The sequence below is a fragment of the Mauremys reevesii genome, linkage group 14 (genome assembly GCF_016161935.1).
Source record: "Mauremys reevesii isolate NIE-2019 linkage group 14, ASM1616193v1, whole genome shotgun sequence".
NCBI classification, from domain to species: Eukaryota; Metazoa; Chordata; order Testudines; family Geoemydidae; genus Mauremys; species Mauremys reevesii.
In genome coordinates, this window is record NC_052636.1 from 39,002,407 (window position 1) to 39,024,922 (window position 22,516).

The window sequence follows — 22,516 nt, forward strand, 5'->3', positions numbered from 1 at the left end:
GGAGAAATTCAGCCCAAATCTCCCCATGTTGGTATCTCCATTTCCCCCCCATCACCCAGCCATGAATGGATTTAGCCCAGGAGGCAGGGTCAGTGTTGGGCCCTACTGGGTAGGTCGGATCTAGGGCACAAAGAGGAGAAGTGACTTTCCCAAGGCTAAGCAGGGAGTCTGTGGCAGAGCAGAGACTCAAACCCAGAACACCTGAGCCTGAGTCCTGTGCCTTAACCACTAGGCCACCTTCCCACTGAAGGAGAGGGAACCTCCTCCGCCACTTTGAGTGTGTGGGTGGGAGCAGCCACTAGACAGAGCTGCCAGGAGGTGGGGATGGGGGTTGGATAGTTGTGGGGGTGATTAGAGGGTGGGGGGTCTCTGGAGGGGGTGGTCAGGGGATAAGGAGCAGGGGGCTGGATGGGTTGAGGGTTCGGGGTGGAGCGGGGTCGGGGCAGGCAGGGAGCCGAGGAGTTGGATGGGTCGGGAGTTGTGGGGGTCCTGTCAGGGGGCGGGGAGCGGTTGGATGGGGCGTGGGAGTCCCTGAGGTCTGTCTGGGGGTGGGGGTGTGGATAAGGGTCAGGGGGACAGGTAAGGGGTAGGGTCCTAGGGAAGCAGTTACAGTGGGGGGGGTCCCAGGAGGGGGCAGTCAGGGGACAAGGAGCAGGAGGGGTTGGGCGTTCTGAGGGGGGCAGCCAGGGGGCAGGAAGTGGGAGGCAGTGGATGGGGTGGGGCTAGGGCGGGGCTCCCTGGGTGCGCACCCTAATGAAATGGGCTGCACATGCCTATGGTCACAGGGGTGAGCCACTCGCATCCTTTCCCTGTTTGTGACGTTTCTTTCCATCTCAAAACCTGAGAACAATTCTCTCTGGTTCTTCCCCTTCTCTCTCCCCTCCCCACATGTGGCTAGAAAATCCAAGGAGATGCCCTCGTTTTCCCTAAAGTTATTGAATCTCTAGTCTCTCATTTTCCCTATTTTCTCTGTAATTCTTCAATTCTCCTCAGCTTTGGGATGTGAACCCAGCCCGTTTATCTGCAGCAATTTGTCCTTGGGTGGGTGGGAATTTGCTGTCCTGTGTCACTTCCCCAATGTGGGTGGGGGTTAGTAGGTGCTGGCTGGGGGAGCCCGCAGACACGGCTGCCTCTGGGGGAGAGATGGGGGGGGCGATCTCTGCCAGCGACAGGACATGGCCGCACAGGAGGGGAAGGGAGGAGCCAGTGTCCCTATAGAGCCTGCCCCCAGCCCCTTTGGTTCTGCTCCTTTCCAGCATTTTGTTCAGAGACTTTATTACTGGGGAGGCTGAAAAATCTCCCTGTGGGCTTAGCCTGGCAGGAGGGGCCAGGTCTCCCCGGCAATAAAGAGATGGAGCATGTTCCCAGCATGGCAGAACCTAGGCTGTGTCTCTGCAGGGAAAGATCCTGGGGGAATCGTGATGTGACATGAACTAAAACCTGTTCTGAAACCTCCACAACTGCCCTTCTCGCCCTGCCAGGCTGCAGGATGTCGTCCATGTTTCGCTCCAGCTCATCCCATCCTCCCATGGAACAGGGAAGGGAAACGGCTGCAGAGGAGCCAGCTCAGGTAGGGGTTATCAGGGGTTTGCTGGTGGGTTCCTGCTGGAGGGGAGGGACAGCAAACGCACCGGAGGAGGGAGGCTTGGGCAGTCTGGTTTGGAGGTTGGAGTTTGCCAAAAAATTCCCAGGAGGGAGAATGGGAGGAGGCCAGGGTGTAGCAAACCTGTTGGGACTTGTTCAATATGCGGCTTCCATTCTAGGAACAGACCCACGGGGTTGGAAGGTGCAAATGCTCTAATTTGTGGGACAGGAAACAACCCCCCTCGGTGGGGCTAGGAAAACGGACCAGCCTCCCAGGGCTGGAGCCCGACCTGATTAACCAGCGGCTGCTGTGAGATGTGAGGGGGCACCCACCAGGGAGGCTTGGAGGGGTTCTTAACCTTTTTCTTTCTAAGGCCCCCAACGTGCTTTCTAAGGCCCCCCCGCAAAGCTAATTGCTCAAGCTTTGGCTTCAGCCCCTGGTGGCAGGGCTCATGGCCCCAGGCTTCAGCCCCAGGCAGGGAGGTTTGGGCTTTCTGCCCTGGGCCCAAGCAAGTCTGACACGGGCCCTGCTTGGAGGCCCCCCTGAAACCTGCTCGCAGCCCCCCAGAGGCCCAGGGACCCCTAGCTGAGAACCGCGGCCTGAGGGGATGTGCCCCTCCCCCATACCCAGCTCCAGGGCTGGCCTTAGAGAAAATGGTGCCCTGGGTGAACTTGTATTTTGGTGCCCCCCATCCCCCCTGGCCCTCACGGGCTCCCCACCATCACGTCCAGACCCCGATGCCTCCCTCTAGGGCTTAATTTGTATTGAAAGAGGCGCCAGAGCTCAGCCGTGGCACAAATTCAGCACTGGCAGGGCGGCCTCACAGCAGCGGCTGCTGGCCGAGCGCCCAGCTCTGAAGGCCATGCCACCGCCAGCAGCAGCACAGAAGTGAGGGTGGCCTGGTGTGTGGTGTATTGTGCAGCCTTTGATTTTATGTAAAGTGCAGTTTGTAATGTGGCATTTCACCCCCGCGGGGTCGGCTCTGGTGGCGACAGTTTCAAGCTTAACAGAGTGAAAGTCGCCTCTGCTACTTGCTTCAAATGTACAGTCTCTAGGAACACACACAGACCAAGGGTAGTGACCACACAGACACTCACAAGCACAAGGTCTAGTCGGTTTTACAAGTTTTATTAAAGTTACAGTTAAGGTTATGACGACCCAAGTGCAGAGAAATTCTATAAAGACCTGTGCAAAAGTTACGACTCTAGTTCTACTCACATCCTGAACAATAGTATTAGGGGCTGATGTGTCTCTCATGGATTGATCATCAGTAGAGGGATGGTTCCTGCTGGAATTTCCCATAGGGAGCTCAATTTTCCTCCTGTGGGCACCCCCTTTATATAATGTGAATCTGATTATACCTCATTAGCATTGACATACAACCTGTATCCTGTGGTTAAGGCACATTTGGAAACAGAGGTGCCTTTCCAGAATTTTTTTATTTAAAATTAATCTTCCGGCTAATTTTTCACCCTGTTCCCACTTGGTACCTCTTTTCCCATCATCTTAGGGCATCGGGTTATTCCTCGGCCATTTACTTCTGTCAGCATTTCTTAGCTCCAAGGCCTAAAATAGTGAAGCTAAAATCTTGCAGGTCTCAGCCTACAGGCCTTGTGTTTCAACCCTATTTACGTAGATACCTAATACATGATTATTCTCGCTACATACTGATCAATCGATTCTCTATTTAGCATATAGTGATTCTATATGACATAACGTGTTAGTTATTTATAACACCACACAATAAAGCACAATATGTTACTAACAGTAATAATGATAATTACGCCAGCCAGGCCAGGTGAGGCATTTTAGAACTCGTTACTCAGAGAACTGAATTTAGGCATAAGACAGAAATAAAATGATGAAATGCACAGACCAGTTAAAAAGCTAAACTACCAGCACTGTCATCCTGACCGAATGTGAAGAATAAAATTACAGAGACTACATGTACTTTGCGCATTTTGACAGGAAGTAAAAGGGAGTAACAACAGTAACTGACGTGTCTGTGGTGGGGTGAGTGTGTGTGTGTGGGGGGGAGTGTGAGACACACCCGCTGTCACTTCCAGCCCAGCGGCACTCACTAGTCCAAGGGCTCGTTCACACGGCAGCAGGGGCCAGCAGCCCCCACTCCTGACCCAGAGGCAGCAGCACAGAATCTTGTCCCCCCAGCTCAGCTCAGCAGAGACTGGGCACAGAGGCAGGAGGGTGGGGCCACCCCGACATCAGCAACCCTTCCCCCCCCGCCCCTGCACAGCACAGGAGGCTCCTGGGGGCAGCTTGGCCGGGGCAGCTCCAGGGGGGGGGGGGCAGGGCTGCAGGAACAGCTGCAGGGGAGGCAGCTGAAGAGAAGTGGGGGAAGGAGAGACAGGACACCCCTGCTGGAGGAACCCCCTCAGCAAGGCCCCCCTGGACCGTCATGTCGTCTGCCCCCCACTAAGTCTGGCCCCGTCCAGCTCTTCACAATGAGAACAGCGCTGGGCTCCCTGCTAGCGAGCTCTCCCTACACCTGCCAGGGCCTCCATCTCCTGTGTCCGTCTGTGGCTAGTAGGGGGGGGATGGATCTGCTGGGAGAGACAAGGGGCTCTCGCTTCGTCCCCTCCCCCTGGCATTTCCTGGCTGCTCTGAGCGGGGTGGGGGTGGGACTCTGCCTGTGAGCCACCCAGAGCTCCCATTTGATTGGCTCCTCTCCCCCACGAGTGTGGGGCTGTGACTGGGGCAGCAGGTACCGAGTGTTGGACTATTGCTCTTTCAGGGGCCGGTGACCTTCGAGGAGGTGGCTGTGTATTTCACCAGGGGAGAGGGGGCTCTGCTGGACCCCACTCAGAGAGCCCTCTACAGGGATGTCATGCAGGAGAACTATGAGACGGTGACCTCGCTGGGTAAGGAGTCCTGTCCCCTGGGTTATTAGAAGCTGTGGGGTCTCTAAAGAACCTGAGTAGTAATAACTTTATACCTTTATTCATCATACAAGTTTTGACAAGTTTCCTTGCCCCCCCCCTTTTTTGCCTCATCTCCCACCCACTAGAATAATTTTTAGACATTTGTCATCAGTCATTTTAAAATTGCATTTAATGTATCCTTATTGGCTACATTAATCACTGTCGCTTTCATGCCTTTCCCTCATTTTAAGAGGAAAATATGCCTCATGTAGAATTCTAAATTGAGTAAATAGGTGTGTGACCGATGCCTGGCTTGTGTGACAGTCAGATGTGCTCCTCTTTTGATAGAAGAGAGTATAACATTGTCATTTAGGAGCCCAAAGGTGAAAGGAGAACAGAGCCATGTGAGATGAGGAGAAGGGGTGGGGGGAGTAGATAATTCTGGGGTGCCAGGACATGTGGTGGGTGTGTGCAGGGTTAGAGCTAAGAAGCAGCAGGGAGGTAGGAGGCTGTGAGAGACGAGGAGAAAATACAAGAAGTTCTCAAGGCGCCGGGAGGTGGTGCTGGCTGAGAGTAATGGGAAGAAGCGGAGGGGAGTGTGGAGGAAGGGCACCCAGGAAGTGGGGTGGGTGGGTCAGTGGGAGGGAGGAGAGGTTTGGGGATCTGGAGCTGTGGGGGATCCCAGACCTTTAACCCCAAATCCATACCGAAGCCTTGTTGCTTTAGAGCCTCCACTCCAGTTCTATTTCTGTTCAGTTTCACTTTATTATACATTTTTTTCCCCAAATATTATTATTTTAACTCTTGACCTCCCTCTCCCACTCATTACCCCCCTCCCCATATAACCTCCCCATCTCTGTGCACAGCGACCCCGGCCACCGATCCTGAGTCCTTGCTGCACCCTCCCTCCCAGAGCAGGGCCCCTACCCAGGCACAAATGGGCACTTCGTTGATGATATCACAGGCTGGTGGTGTAGCCTGTGCAATTTTTACACCTATAAGATGACGTGTTGGGGCACAACTTGCCCTTGTACATGGCTACTCACAGTTAATTGAGAAGATGAAATTTGGTGAAACACACAGAAACTTGATTAAATGGAGACAGTTATAACTGAAATCATAGACAAGGATCAATCCACATAATGTACCCGTCTCCGAATTGCTGCCGAATCCACGGGACCGGCGCACCTCCCGCAGACAAGCCACTGAACGCTGCCTGGCTGCCGCCCTCACAGGGACCTCCAGGGCGGCCCCCGCGGCTTGTCATCCTGGGCATGTGCTTGGATAGGGACTCGCATGCCTCTGCTTTTCCACCAGGGTTTGAGGATTGCAGCTTGTCCTCCACTGTGTTCACTGGACTAATGTCCAGTTCCTGTGCGTTGCTTTCTCTCCAGGGGCTGTGAGCAGTGTGTGTGTGTGAGAGGTGGGAATTTTGGTGATACTTGTATGATGCCAATACGCACCTCAGTTTCCCTCTGTGGTTGGTATTGCTATGATTAGAATGAGCAGGAGACATGAGGTGTTTTGTCATGTAGCTGTCATGGGGTGATATGAATGGGTCATTAAAGACCGGCTGGGGCCAACCTACATCAATGGAATACCCAACAGAGACAAGGGAATAATTGTCACCTGTCCATGGGAGGATCTCAGCTTGGCTGAGTGTAGCACACATGGACTCGTTATGTTTTTGGGAGCAGGAAGAACTGGGCTCACAGACGCAGGGAGCTCTACCAGAGCGAAGACAAATGGACAGGTGCAGTTAAAGGAAACCAAACTGTTTTCTACAGCAGCCTGGCTCAAGGGCATTGGCCAGTATGGACTACATTGTCTTCTTTGCTTCTCTGTGCTAATCCAAGGAATTTCCAATGCTGTGTTTCAGTTCGTTAATAAACCCTGCTATGTTTTAAAAGTCTGCCCAGTGTCACAGCAAAAACTTGCTCTGTGCATTGACTGAGGAACAGTCTTTGGAAAGGAATGTCGTTCAGCTGGACCTGCTGGCAGAGCTCACAGGTTGAAATAAGACTGTTAAAGCCAGAGGCTTCCCAAGGACTGTTTTTAAAAGCCCAGGCATTGCAGAGATCCCATGGATCCATGACAGTGTGCCTAAGGGGGAAAGGATATAAATGTGTATTTATCATCACCCCCTCATCAGTCCTCGTGGGAAACCCTGATCCATTCCAAAGTGTATTAAAACCTTCCTTAAAGGCTCACCTCTTGGTTATCAGGTCATGTCAGTTCCCTGGCTCTTGTCACGCAGACAGGAAGCAGCAAAAGACCAGAAGTCTGAAGTGCACATAATGCCATGTTTATTGGGGTTAGTTTCCAAGCAGGCATATTCTGAAGCCCTTCACACCAGTCGGGCTGATCTCTACATGCCGATACCGTCTGTTCCCCAGTGTTTCCTTCCCAGCTCTGATGCCGCAGAGCCTTGCCTGTGTCCCTGTTCCCCATTCCCCCCCTTAACAAACATGATTCCAGTTTCCCTTCCCCCTCCTGTTTATAGAGTAATAGTCTCAGCTATACGTTAACCAATCATTGTACTGAAATTTAACGAACCAGTTCTAACAGATTGTAACATAATTCTTTAACCAATTATATCCCACTACCCTAATTAACTTACACCTAGCAAAATTAATTATACAGCAGAGAGAAACAATTAGAGAACCAGACAGATTAACAATGGAAAATTGTGAGACATAAATATAAAGCAATACAGAAATGAGAGTTTCACAACCATTGAGAAGTGATTTCTTGCCAGACCATCTTCAGATCTGTTTCTTTATCTGGTGGTGATGGGCACTATCAGGACAGGATCGTCTTCCTAACAGCCCAATAGCACCTTATTTTAGTGTAACTGGTTTGGGATGTGAGGATGTGTGACCCTTCACTTCCCAGCTTATGGCTGCCCCTGCTGCTTAGCCAAAGGCCTTAGCCTAAGAACAAGGCCTCAGACTGTCACAGTGAGAGAAGGCCCAGACACAGGCAGACGGAGATTTTGATTCTTTGTTTTTATACCCCTGTAACAAGCTAAGTGATAAAAATACCTCTAAGTTCTTAAACTATAGGCTTTACAGGCAGGCCTGAATATCTCTATTCTAACAGTGGGTTCTACCCCTTCCCCCATTCTGTGTCTGTCTGGTCTATTTAGATTGTAAATTCTTCAGGGCATGGGCCATCTACTATTCTCTGTTTGTACTTTGCCTAGCACAATGGGGACCCACTGTTAGTTTGTTCTTAGGTACGAAGGTAATGCATATGATTAACAACTCTCCTGCAACTTTGAGACAAGGAAGCTGGCCTTGGGATGTTACTGCTTAAAAATGAGCTGGGAGTAAAACCATGGAATATTCTTTGTGACAAGTATCCCACAAATTCCACTGACCTCCCTTGTTTTCTTTGCCTGGAGTAGGGCTTCCAGATTCCAAACCTGATGTGATCTCGCAGCTGGAATGAGAGGAATTGCTGTGGGTCCCAGATCTCCAGGGCTCTGAGAAAGAAGTGCTCCCAAGAGCTGCCTTCACAGGTAGGGAATTGGTTAAACCAACTAAAAAATTGTCAGTGAATGCAGGAAACATTTGGGATGCCCTACAAAGACCCTGTGAGCTCTCCAAGTTCAGGATTGTTCCCTGCAGATGTGGAATCATTAGGCAGATGTGACTCATGGCTTCCCACCTATACTCTGACAAGTGGCAGCAGGTCCCTGCCCAATGTAGCTTTCCCCAGAGTGTTCTGGTGAGATGCGGACTAAAGCTGATCCCTTCCTCTCTCCTCTGGGGAAGGGTTTGGGGAAAACCAGCTCCTGATCGGTTTGATCTCTCCCACACATATTTTGGTTTGTTCATCCCTTTTTCCGTTTCTCTTTCTGACATTTCCTTTCTCTCCGGTGCAGGGAGTGACCTATGTCTGGATTCTCTCTGTCTCCCATCAGGTGATGGGCTGGTGAGTGAGAATGAGGAGGAGAAACCCCAGCAGGAAGATGCTGAGCAAGGAGAACCACATGGAACGTTGTCAGGAAGATCCAAGGGAATGTTTCAGGGAGCTGTGCACTCCCAGAAAAAGAAACAGCCTGTGAGACTCAGCAGAGGTCAGAAGAAAACTTAAGTAGCCTCTCAGACCTTATTCCACACGAGAGAATCAACTTGGAAGAGACACGCTACACATGCCATGAGTGTGGGAAAAGCTTCAATGGGAGCTCAGACCTTGTCACTCATCAGAAAAATGCACAGAGGAGAGAGACCCTACGTGTGCTCCGAGTGCGGGAAAAGCTTCCGTCAGAGCTCTACCCTTATCACACACTGGAGAACCCACACAGGAGAGAAACCCTACATGCGCTCTGAGTGCGGGAAATGTTTCAATCAAAGTTCTGCCCTTATCACACATCGGAGAATCCACACAGGTGAGAAACCTTATGGATGTTCTGAGTGCGGGAAATGCTTCACTGATAGTTCAGCCCTCATCTCACATCAGAGAATCCACACGGGGGAGAAGCCCTACAAGTGCTCTGAGTGCGGGAAATGCTTCAATTGGAGCTCACGCCTTATCACACACAGGAGAATCCACACAGGTGAGAAACCTTATGGATGCTCTGAGTGTGGGAAAAGCTTCAGTCAGCGCTCCCACCTTATCACACATTGTAGAATTCACACAGAAGAGAAACCCTACACGTGCTCTGAGTGCGGGGAAAAGCTTCAGTTGCAGCTCACACCTTATCAGGCATCAGAAAATCCACGTAAGAGAGAACTGTAATAAATGCCTTGATTAGGGCTGAGCAAAGATTTTTTTTTTAAATCACATTTGCTAATTCCCACATAGTGATCTTTGCACCATCTTCACTGTAGTAGCTCAGCTCCCCCAGATGAGTTGCCTGCTTCTGCCTTTTCCAGCTCACCCTTCTTTGGGGTCAGTCCTATGATCTTTTCTATTGAGTCGTAGGAGTGTATGTCATAGAACCATAGAATATCAGGGTTGGAAGGGACCTCAGGAGCTATCTAGTCCATTCCCCTGCTGAAAGCAGGACCAACCCCAACTAAATCATCCCAGCCAGGTTTTGTCAAGCCAGGCCTTAAAAATCTCTCAGGATGGAGATTCCACCACGTCCCTAGGTAACCCATTCCAGTGCTTCACCACCACCTTAGCAAAATTAGTTTCCTAATATCCAACCTAGACAGCTCCCACTGCAACTTGAGACCATTGCTCCTTGTTCTGTCATCTGCTACCACTGAGAACAGCCAAGCTCCCTCAGCTCCAGGTGGGGGGACAGAGGTTTGATTCCCAACAAGGTACACTGAGGCAAAAACTACCTGTGTCTGACATCCACTAGGGCTGTACATGACGTTGGCTGCTCAAGTTAGTGATCTTGGTGTAACAAGACAATTATAGTTGTAGAGCAGATGCAGCCCGGGTGCAGGGGTTGCCATTAGCTTCCCCCTTGACCTGACCTAAATTCCATCACTTTCCCTGGTCTAAACAAACCCTGAGCATCACGGTTATACTGTTCCCCCATTTCACAGCAATTGTTAGTCATCGAGTTCCCCCTTTGGGAAGAAGTTGTTTCACTCCCAGTTGCTCTGATGTTGGTTCAGGTTGTGCTGCAGAGCAGATATTTTTACTACCATTTTTCTCACTTAAAATATATTGAACTATAACAAAGATCAGGAACAGGGCAGGGATAGGGGAAAATGTAATTTCACCCTCTGTAACAACAGAAGAAGATGGGGTAAATCACAGGGATTCCCTTATTCCCCATCACCATCCCAATCCCCCTGTTGTGCAGTTGGTTAGGTCAGTATTTTTTCTAAAGGGCTGGGAAGAGGATTCCCTCGTAAATAACTTGTAACTAAACAAAGTGCCCAGGCATTGGGCTCCCAAAGCCGTTGTGGCCCAGGCCCTGCAGGAAGTGGCTCCTGAAGAGATCTCCTTCCTCATTAGCTGCATGTTGCCTATTATTTGGGAAATACAATCCCTATCTAGGTAGAGATGGGAAACATGGAAGTGACTTTTCTCTTCAGCTCACCCCTGGGAGATGCTGCAAATGTGTAGAAAATGAAATCCGTGTTGAATGTGATATATCTGCAGAAAGATACCTATTTTTAATAGAGACCTGACATTTGTTGTCTTACAGGGATTCTAAGTCACACCTGAATTTAGTCCCTAATTTAAATCTGTGCCACCAGATTAAAGAAATAAAAGGGTTTATTTGGGGGAGTTGTACCTCACTGTCGCTACTGATCTGTTGTGCGGTTGGTGAAGAATTCTACACCAGAAAAGTGTCAAATTATTCCAAGTAAGATAAAAAATTTGACAAGAACTCAGGTAGAAATTGCAGGTACTAGTGGTTGATTTTCACCCCAGATATGGAAGCTATGATGGTTTTAGAATCCTGCTCCCTAGTTAAGTGGCATTGATCACATTCCTAAAGGACGCCATGATTAAACTGGGCACAACTGTCTTTTACCATCTGGCTCCAAAGTTAGACGAAGCACAGAGAGAAACAGCTGATTCCTTCAGAGCCATTCCATGCCTACGGGTCCCAATCTGGCTGCCTTGTTGACAAGAAGCACTTCCATGCTGGCCAAAAAATGGTAGCCAATGAGGGAATGTATCAGATGTGAAGTTCAGACTGCAGGATACTTGAATGCTGAGTCCAGAGTCTGTGAAAATAGAGCACAGGTGGTTGTAATTCCTCAGCATCTTCCTGCTGGGGTTTCCCCTCCTCATTCTCACTCATGGTCCCATCACCCGATGGGAGACAGAGAGAATGAGACATAGGTCACGCCCTGCACCTGAGAGAAAGGAAATATATGCCAGTACCTGGTTCCTAAACTGCAGCTACAGTTCCTACTCCGGGCGAATCCAAAGCCCGAGAGGTGCAGAGATCCAACCCCTTATTATCTTAGAAACGGTTTGTTCCCTTTTCTATTTTTTGTCTGTTTCTTTTTATGAAGTTGGAGAACTCCCAGTCTTTCTATTTGATTGGGGTGTAACAGTGCGGCTCGGTGAGGGTGTGAACACCTCTGAAATCTACAATGGGAAGATGCTAGGAAGAATAGTTCTCCAAATCTTAATAGCCTTAAAACCCTGCCCTATGAAATGACAGGATGCATGCTCCTCACCTGTACAAGCACTGCAAAGAATTGAGCGGTCAGATACGTATTGTTCAGCGAGAGCTCTTTGAATTCTTTTACTAATGTGTCTCTTAAGGTCTGTATGTATTTTGGGGTGAGAGGGTGAAGAGAAGTATTAGCTACATAATAGTGAAATCTAAGGAGAAAACTCATTAGCGTTGAGGTTGTGGGTTAAATGTCAGCAATGATTTGGTTTTGGTATTGAAATATTCAGCTGGGTAAATCTGGGTTGCAAGGCCTGGGTCAAAATCTCTGATTGGGGTTTCGGCATCACTAAATGTGCACCTGCCTTCTTGGGTTGCTCTTTTAGGATTTATAGGGGTTGGTTTTTCTGCTGTATTAATCTGATGGTTGGACTAAATTGACGACTTGATTCCAGCGCAATATCCTTGTTAACTCATTGATTTCCTAATTTGACCTGAACTTTATCACTGTGTTGTTTAACCCTTAGCTGAGTGGTGTCTATAGTCATTTAGCCTCAGTGACGTGCGCTCTTGGCTTTATTTGTTCATGTTAATAAAACCTGTAACTGGGAAATTGAGTCATTTCTTTCAATAAGCAACAGGGGCTGGAACTTTTCTTTGTATATTTCCCTTTAATTCAATCTCCATTTTCTTCATTTCACACTGTTCTAAGTTAAGGAATGAGGAGCAACAAAAACTGACACACACTTGTTGCTGCCCCATTCTGTGCCCATCCAGCAGGAGCAGAGAACAAACCCCTCCTGGAGCCGGGATTGTCACACTGGACTGGAAATACAGACGCGTGTTCCCAAGCTTTGCTGTCTTTCTCCAATCATGGCATAAGGGTGACACCCGCACCTACTTGTAATCATGCCTGGCAGGAAGGAGATCCCTATGTGCATTGCCTTGGGAGCAGGGGGATCTGGGAGACACTGGGGGCTATTTACCCAGAGCTCAGGAGCAATCTACTCAGGGGTGATGCAATAGAAAAGGAGCTGGGTGCTGCTTTCCCCACTTATTTCTCCTTATCCCCTTTCAGTCTCTCCTCTTTCCCTTTCTTCCTCCTCTTCCACCCCCTGGCAGGGAGACTTGGTCACTTCCCTGCTCCCAGGGGCGCTCACTCTCCCGTAGCTGGATTGGCCCCTGTGAGCACTAATAGGAGCGAGAGCCTGGGTGCGGGTCAATCCCTGCAGCGGCTCTGGGACACCCAGGGGCAGGAGGAGGAGCAGAGATGGGGCTAGTTCCCACCTCAGACAGTCCCTGGCCCGGTGAGTGCAGCAGCTGCAGCCTGGGTTGGGCTTGAAGGAGCCAGGAAGGGGCCGGAGCAGTGGGGTGCTGGTAGGAAGGAAGCAGGAAAAACAAGGAAAAGAGCCGTGGGGCAGCTCCTGATGGCCGGGCTTTGTAAGGTATGAGATACTGTTGGTGCTGCTGCCTCCAGTGTGCGCTGGGAGCCGGGGCTGAGCTCCGGGCTGCTGCTGCGGCGCCAGAGGGGCTGGGCCAGGGACAGACTTTCACTGAAGCACTTTCTGTGCCCATCCGAGGTGGGGCAGCCCTGGGTGGGCAGAAGAGAGACTCCACACACAGGTCCCAGAAGCTGAGGGTCTTGCAGCCCCTGGGGATCTGCCCTTGGGTGGGGTCTGGACAGCGATGGAGCCCCTGCCTCATGCTGCCTCAGGTGTAGTGTGAGAAACTGCTGTGTGTAGGAATTTGCTACTTATGGTGCACTGAGCATGCTCAGTAAATCTGCTGAAGCCACTTCCCTTCACCCTGCCCTTTCTCAGAATCAGATTCTGCAGATTGCTATTTACAGGGTGTCATAAACGCAGGGGCGGCTCTAGACCCCAGCGCACCAAGCAGGCGCTTGGGGCGGCCGTTTCCCGGGGGGGCGGCATTTGGCTCCGGTTGAGCTCCCGCCGGCATGCCTGCGGCAGGTCCACCGGAGCCCGGAACGAGCGGACCTGCCGCAGGCGTGACTGCGGCGGGTCCCGTCTTCCCGCGGCTCCGGTTGAGCTCCCGCAGGCATGACTGCGGCAGGTCCGCTGGTCCCGGGCTCCGGTGGACCTGCCGCAGGCATGCCGGCAGGAGCTCAACCGGAGCCGCGGGAAGAGGGGACCCGCCGCGGGACCGGGGAAGGGCGGCGCAGCGCTCCGCGCTGCTTGGGGCAGCGTGATTTGTAGAGCCGCCCCTGCATAAACGTATAGCTACAGGTAGCATAAAATACCCTGTAAAGGATTAAAAAGCTCAGATAACCTGGTTGGCACATGACCAAAAGGACCAAAAGGGAAGAAAATACTTTCAAATCTGTGGGGGAAGGTTTTTGTTCTCGTGTTCCTTTGTTCTCCCCGAGTCAGCGAGGAACCAGGGCAAGGAAAATACATCTCCCTAAGCACATGGCATAGAAAAACCTTAGAGTTCTGTCCATAGGCAGGTCCTTGCATAGCTTGCTGAGTCACAAGGTGTATCTGCCTTCTCTCAGTGGGTCGATTGTGTAGCTGATGGTCCGTAATGGGCCATCAAGCAGGCTAGGCAGAACTGACACCAACTTGTCTGGCTGGGGTGTTCCCTGAAAGCAGAGCACAAGTTTGAAATACGGGCAGCATAGAGCCAATATTCATAACATCAACTACAAAAATGATACACAGTCAGAGATAGCATAATTATAATCAGCCAGTCAGAACCTCTCCATAGACCCCTTACACAACAGCCTTTCTACAATATTGGCTGCGAATATAGAACAGTGGTTGCAACGGTGATCTATATAGTTACAGATTATGTCAGTAATGTCACAGGAGGTGACACGGCATTAATGAAATTGGAGCTGGGGCAGCAAAGAGCCACCAAATGTTCTGAGGGTTGGAGAAAAATGCCTTCTAGTGAGCTATTGAAAGAGCTCAACCTGTTTAGCTGATCAAAAGAAGATTGAAAGGTGACTTCATTGAAGTGCCTTCATGGAGAGAAAGGATTGGGTATTAAAGGGCTGTTGAATCGAGCAGAGAAAGGCATAACAAGACCCAATGGCTGGAAGGTGAAAAGAGACAAATTCATATCACAACTAAGGCACAAATATTCAACAGCGAGGATGATTCAACACAGGAACAAGTTACCAAGGAAAGTGATGGATTCTCCATCTCTTGATGTAATTTAATGAAGACTAGATGCCTTTCTGGAATGTGTTTGTCCCAAAAGTAGCTATGGTGTCCTACAGGAGGCCTGTGATACGCAGGGGATCAGATTAGATGCTCTAATGGTCTCTTCTGGCCATAAAGTCGACTCATTCCTAAAAAACTGAGTGTAGCATTGGGAGCAGCGTCTGATGTTTCCCTGTCTAGCCGGCTTGCTGCCTAGAACGAACGCTGCTTGAGTGGGGTGATCCACAGGGAGTAGCTCAAACCTCCACAGTGCCTGGCCAGGGGCAGGACATTAGCCCAGCAAGGGAGGGGTGTGGCAGTGACATCACAAAGGCCTTTGGCAGGACCTCAGACTATTGGTCCAAGGCGGGGGGGAGGTGGTGACCTCACGGAGAGATGCTGACATCAGCCAGGCAGGACAGGGGCGAGGGACCAGGGAAACCTCAGAGACCCCTGTGGCTTTGCTTCAGCAAGTCTCCTTCTCCAGGTCTCTCTCTGAGGACTGAGAGAGTATTCGGGTTCATGGACGTGAACGCCAGGAGGAACCTCTTTCGAGTTTTCTCCTTCCCTTTTAGTGATTTTACTAGAAAACAGCCATCCCTGTTTAGAAGGTAAGAGCCTCCTGGAGGTTTGAAACCTGTTCAGTCTGATCCATCTGGTGAGAGCTGAATTCTAGGCATGGAAAACACGAGCTTAAAGAGGCAGAATTTTATTCCACACCTGGAATTTTGTCCCTTAGAATCGCTGGGGACATTAGGGTTTGTCCTTTTTGTTTCACCTTTTCCTCCATCCCTCCCTCCTTTCTCTTCTTCTCTTGATTATTTTGTTCTTTCTCCTGTTCCCCTCCCAACACCAGGAGGGAGGGGTGTGTGTGTGTGGTTGGCGGAGGAGGGCTCTGCAGCTCCCACTGTGGGGAGGTCCACCCAAAACTGGGGGGCTGAAATAGTGCTCAGGCTGTCAGGGCCGGATTAACCTTCTGTGGTCCTGGTACCAAACATACTTGTGGGCCCCTATGTAGTCACTGTGGGCTCCGAGTGTGGGCCTGGTGGGGCAGTGCCATGGATGCCATAGCAAACCCGGTACTGAACCTCAGAGACATTTTTCATTTTGATCACACACCTCTCCATGACTGTACGCATTGCTATACACAGCTCCCTCAGCCCCCGGGTTTTCTTATTGAGCTGTGCACCCATGTGGGTTTACCAGTGTCCACAGTGAGCAGAACTTTCATAGTGATCAAGGAAACTCCCCACAGATTTATCTCCTTCCTCATTCAGACCCTCTCTAGCCATGTCTCGAGTACCCCCCATGTCACCAGTCACGGCATGTGGTCCTAGTCTCAGCTCACAGTTCTAAAGCCAGCAGATACCTGTTCAGTTCTGACAGATCCCCCCCTCAGCCCCCATCCTGCCATGTGAGCCAGCCACCCGCAAACACCATCTCCCCAAAGTCAGGACTTAGCCCTTGGGAATCCAAAGCCACCAGCCTCTCTCCCTCTGCTCCCATCTACATGCTAGTCTGCTACCTGGTCCCCACCACCTCTCCCCAGACTTGTTTCCTTTCCACTTTGGACATGCTCCCACCCAGCTGGAAGCTCCCTGTGCCAGCCTGACCTGCTCCCTCTTTCCCTGCTCCCCCTGACATTCCTGTCCTACTGGTGACCTCTGTTCCTTGAGGTGAACTCCAGTGTCTTTAGCTGCTCTAGCTTAATGGCCCCAGTAGTCACAGAGCCACCTGCAGCTTCTCTGGCTACGGCCATGGGGCCAGTTCCCAGAGGCCAGCCTTAGCCAGCTGCAGCTACTAGCCGCAGGAGGGGTGGCAATGCCAAGGCTGAGCCTGCTTGAACCTTGCAACGGCAGCACTAGGGACTCTAAATCCTCAGCCCTGGCCCTAGGCAGCTGCAGACTCTGGAGTTAGGCACTTCCCTCCTCTAGGCCATGGCTTTAAATACCTGCGATTCCCATCACCTGCAGCAGAGGCCACCAATTCCCACGCCCCCCTCAGCCAGCACCTAGTCGTGCAGAAAGTGCAGCCTGAGAGATTTTGGAGGCTGGGGTGGCAGGAGGTTCCCGTCCCTGAGCAGCAGCCCTGCAACAAGCTCACGTGCTTCCCAGTTGGGACATTAGCCATTACTGACAAGGTTTGTCTGTGCTCTTTTTTTTATCTCATTGTTAGGTGTAAGAAGTATGAACTGTTCAATAGGTTCAATTACTTGGTTAATAAGATGTTTATGAAGTAAATCACTGGCTTTAAAATAAGATCCAATCTGGAGCATATGAACTATTGACCCCTGGACTCCATCTCTGAGAGGGGACTTGTTTACCATCAGGACACAGGCTCAAACCAGTCCAAACCGGTTTTTCCCGCCAAAACCAGCCCTCAGCGTTCCATCTCCTCAGACCTTTTCCTGCCAGCAGCACATTCCTACCCCGGACGGGGGGGGCTTTCTCCAGCTGGGACCGGCCCCCTGGGCAGCCCCGGGCTCTGCCCCGACCAGTCCCCTGGGCCGGAGCCCCCCGGGGAGTGAGAGACCCCGGGGGGGGGGCACTGGGGCTGGGCAGGAAAGTGACTCTGCCCCAGGGAACCTGGGAGAAGCCTCAGAGCTGCCTGCGCCCCTGTGGGTTTTGGGGGGCTGAGACGGGGGTCTGGCGGGGTGGATCTGCTGTGGTGGGGGGGAGATGGGGGTGTCAGGCAGGGAGGAGAAGCTGGAGTTGTAGGGGGGGAAGGTCAGTGGGACGTGGGGGGGGGTGTTGAACTGTCTCTGGGCAGCCAGGAAATTCCCGGGGGGGGAAGTGGCGGGCGGGCGAAGGGGGGAGGGGAGTTAATTGGATCCTGTCCCTGTTTGTGCCACTTGCCTCTCGCCCCCGATACAAATTCTCTCTAGTTCTGCCCCTTTTCTCTCTCAGTGTCTCACACGGGCTATAAAATCTGGGGCGATTCCCCCCCTTTCCCCTCCAATGATCAGCTCTCCCGTCTCCCCCGATTTCCCCCGTTCTCCCCATGAGTCTCAAACGTCAGTTTAAAATCTTCTGTAGTGAGGGGCATTTTCCCACCCATTTTATCTGCAGCGATTTGTCCTTGTTTAGGTGGGAAATTGTTGCCCTGAGTCATTCCCCAGCACATGGCTGCCCCTGGAGTGGGGGTGGGATGGCTCAGTGGTTGGAGCACTGGCCTGCTAAACCCAGGGCTGGGAGCTGACTCCTTGCGGGAGCCATTTGGGGATTTAGTTGGGGATTGGTCCTGCTTTGAGCAGGGGGTTGGACTAGACACCTCCTGAGGTCCCTTCCAGCCCTGATATTCTAGGAGATGCCGGGTCTCTGCCAGGGCAGGGAAGGGCGGCGCACGTGTCCCCCCATGGGGACTGCCCAGACCCCCATTTCCCAATCCCAGTTGCTGCCCCCTAACTACCAACACAGTTGCCCCCAACCATCAGTTGCCAGTCACCTGTCCATCCCCCACTGCTGCCCCCTTCCTTTATCCAGGGACCTTTCAGCTCCCCCTCCCCCTCTCTTTTAATCAGCTCCTCAAAGGGCTCCCTGCTGCCCTTGGGAATGGTGGGGGTGGGGGGAACCATTACTTTGTGTTTATGTATTGGACAGTCGTATAAAATCCAGTCCAACAGTCCCCCTTTTCCACTAGTTCGTTAACAGCAATATAAAATCCCCTCAGATCTTGGTGTTTTTCTCTCATGTTATCAAATACGCAGTTTGTGACACATTTGCTTTGCAAATCTCAAAGATTCATATAAAATACCCTAAACATTTGCCCCACTGCTCTCTAGTTGTCTATTTCTAATTGAATATGCCCTGAGATTTTTCCCCTGTCTCTCTAATTATAAAATACTAAGAAAAGTTCAGATTTACACCTTTTCTCAGATTCTTAAACATGGATATAAAATGTTTGCAAATGTTGCCCATTTCCTCTTTATTCATTTATCAAATATTGATGTGAAACACTCAGATTTTACCTCCTATCAACAACTGATATAAAATCCCTCTGATTTTCCACTTTCCTCTCTATAATTTGCAAAATGGATCCAAAATCTCTCAGATTGGGAACTCTTTCATTTCTGAACGTTGCTCTCAAAGCTCAGGTTTTGCCTCTTTCTGTGTCATTATCAAATGTCAGTTAAAAATCCTATCGGGTTTGGGGCTGTTCCCCGTGTTTCTAAATCCCAGCAACTTCTTCCTTCGAGGGAACCTGTTGCCCTGAGTTCTTCTCCATCCTGGATGTTGTAGGGAGTTAAATTGCCCAGAGATCATCTTTTCCGACTCCTTTGTGAATCATTTGGTCCCTCCTTTACCTCTGTTAAAATGTTTGCCAAAGAAAGAGACCAGCCAGATATTTAATACACATCAAAGCCAGAGGCCTCCCCCTGTTTGGGGGGTCAGTGGTTCCCAACCAGTTACAGAAGAGTTGGCTGGACCCTTTTCTCCAGCTGGCACGGGATGAGGAGGTCACTCTGAGTGCAGTGTGAGTTGAGAAGTATCCCAAACCCCATGGCAAATGGCCTTGGTGCTTCCCGCAGTGCTAAGATGCAGCCACCTCTGGGGTGGATCCATGGTGGCCATTATTTGCAGTGACAGGCCATGGACAGTTCTTATCTATTTTGTCCCTCCAGGCCTTCCATTCTCCTGTTCAAGAGACATCCCCCAGGGCTCCCTCTGCCTGTGTGACTGGCCAGCAGGGGGCGGTGGTCACTTTCTATCCACTTCTCAGGCACTGTGAGGTAACAGTGTTGCTGGGTGGGGGTGGGGCTGTGTGGGGAGATAGCAGCTGAAGGGGGATTGTGGTGGGGAGGCCTCTGGGTGGCTGGGCAAGGGGGACCCGAGTCAGGTTGGTGGGTTCTGGAGATTTGGGGTTTCAGGGGGTGGTTGTGATGTGCCGAGACCTGAGGCTGTGAGTCCTGGAGGTGGGTATCGCTGGGGGCCTGGTGGCTGCAGAACAGCCGGGGTGGGCGTCTCTTGGGGAGGCGGGACAGGGGGTTAGAGGGAGCCTGGTGCTATGCCAGGGGCTCTGTCTGGGCTTCCCCCGCAGACTCCTGGGATCGCTGCCGTGCCCAGTGCACAGAGTGTGTGTGGGAGAATCCCCGGCGCTAGGCCAGGGGCTGCCCCTGTAAAGCATCAGGGGATCCCGCAGGGGGGAGGAGGGGGTGCCAGGCAAAGGGCAGGGCAGATCCTGCTGGAGGGCAGGGGGTGGGATCCTAGGCAGGCAGTGAGGGACTGAGTTCCCAGTGGGAGGGTCACTTTTGGGAGGTCTCTGGCTTTTGGGGTCTCTTGGGGTGAGGGGGGGGGTAACCCTTTGGGATTCCCAACCTGGCAGTGACGGTCTGGTGGGGGTTCTCTGGCCGGTGGGGCTCTGAGGGGTATCTGAGGTCCCTGGCTACAGACTCTGGGGGCTGGGTCCCAGGGAATATCTAGGGGGCGGGGGCTGACTGGGGCTCTGGGGGCTGCTCCTGACCTCGCTTCTTCTCCCTGATTAGCTTATGCCAGAATCCTGGCTCCAAGCACTGCCCGACGTTCCCTAGCCAGGCCCAGTCACTGTGATAACTTTCTAGCCACTTATCAGACACTGGGAGGTGAAATCACAGATTTTTGCTCTTCTCCCCTCTTGAAAACTGCAGGAACTTCCAGTTCCATTGTCCTAGATTGTCCATGAACTTCCAGTCCATTGTCCAGTCCTTGTCCTGGATCTGGGGGATGAGGCAGGTGGGAAGGGGGTCAGCACTGCCGCACAATGGTCTCTTCCACAGGATTCTGGACTCATTGTTTCTGAACTCTGATTTCATTGAGACCATTTTTAATCCAGAGTGACTGTATGGAAAGACAAGGAGTGACTCCAGATGGACAGTGGGGCAAATGAGATCAGCAATTCTCCCTGTGAGGAGGGGCTCTCATTAGCTGCTCTCCCCAGAGAGCTAAAGGAGGGAAGCTGCTCAAACGCTCTGTCCCTCTCTGCTCAGGATATTGGGGTTCAGCTTCCTGGGTCAGACGCTGCAGCCTCCATTGTGAGCTGGGAGACCAGGCTTAGCTGCTGCTGCTCCCCCAGCGGGGTTATGTGCTGGGAAGTGACCTGAATTAAAGCTGCTTCACTGCCTGGCCCAGGGGATGACTTTCTCCAGCTGGTCCTAGCCTCCTAGGGCAGCCCTGGGCCCTGTTAATACTAAATTCTGAGCCAGAGTCTCCAGGTAACTGACAGACCTCAGGGAAAGTGCTGGGGACTGGCAAGAAAGTGACTCTGCACAAACAGCCCCTCCTCATTTCTCCTCCCAGTAGCAATTGCCAGGAGAAAATCCAGCCCTGGGAGAGCAAAGCCCCGAGGAATGGGACTGTCCCAGCCAGAGGGGCAGGGAGAGAGGACGGGAAGGAGAGACTGAAAGGGGCAGTGGGAGAAATGAATGGAGGGAGAGATTTCCAGCTCTCTAGTCCACCCAGACACATGTATTGCTGCATCCCTGGGCAGAACCACTTTCCAGTGAACAAAACAAGGATCAGACAGAGGAAAAGCCAGTTCCTGACTCCATATTCCCCCTGCTGGGATGTGGCTGCCATGGGGTCAGTGTCCGAGGGAATCCCCCACAGTGACTCCTTTGGTTCTGCTCTTTTCTAGCCTTTGTGTTCGGAGACTTTGTTACAGGGTGAGGGGAGGGAGAAGGGAGGTTATAAATGTCTCTGTGGGCTTAGCCTGGCAGGAGGGGCCAGGTCTACATTGTAATAAACAGATTGAGCATTTCCCAGCATGGCAGAATCTAGGGTGTCTGTCTGCAGGGAAGGGACCTGGGGGAATTCTGATGTGAAATTAACTAAAACCGGTTGTGAGACACCCACAACTGCCCTTCTCTCCCAGACAGGCTGCAGAATGGCGTCCATGTTTCGCTCCAGCTCATCCCAGCCTGGCGTGGGACAGGGAAGAGAAATGGCTGCAGTGGAGCCAACTCAGGTAGAGATTATCGGGGGATTGCTGGTGGGTTCCTGCTGGAGGAGAGGGACAGTAAATACACCGGAGATGGGAAGGTTTGCACAGTCTGGTTTGGAGGTTGGAACGGGGCAGGAAATTCACAGCGTGTGGAAAGGAGGAGGCCAGGGTGTAGCAAACCTGCTGGGAGTTTATTTAATAAGTGGCCTAGATTCTAGGAACAGGCCCAGGAGGTTCGGAGGCGGAAATGCCCTAATTTGTGAAGAAAGAAAATAGCCCACCTACATGGAGCTAGTCAAACTGACAGACTCCCAGTGCTGGAGCCTGAGCTCACTAACCAGCGGCTGCTGTGAGATATGAAGGGGGCACCCATAAGTCAGGCTTATTGGAGCTGCCTCTCCCTTCATATCCCGCTCCTCACAATGAGGAGGTTATTGAGCTTCCTACCAGGGAGCTCTCCCTGGACCCTGCTAGGGGCTCCGTCTCCTGTATCAGTCGGTGGCCAGTAGGTGTGTGATGGATCTGCTGGGAGAGACAAGGGGCTCTCTCTTCGTCCCCATACCCTGGTATTTGCTGGATACTCTGAGCGGGGTCAGGGTGGGAATCTGTTGAGTGGGATCCACCCACAGCTTCCATTTGATTCGCTCCTCTCTGCCACAAATAATGGGGCTGTGAATGGGGAAAGAGGTACTGAGTGTTGGACTCTCGCTCTTTCAGGGGCCGGTGACCTTCGAGGAGGTGGCTGTGCATTTCACCAGGGAAGAGTGGGCTCTGCTGGACCCCGCTCAGAGAGCCCTGTACTGGGATGTCATGCAGCAGAACTATGAGACTGTGACCTCGCTGGGTAAGGGTTCCTGTCCCCTCGGTTCTTGGTAGGGGAAATGAAGAGTTAAGGTTCATGACAGCCCCACAATGCCACCTC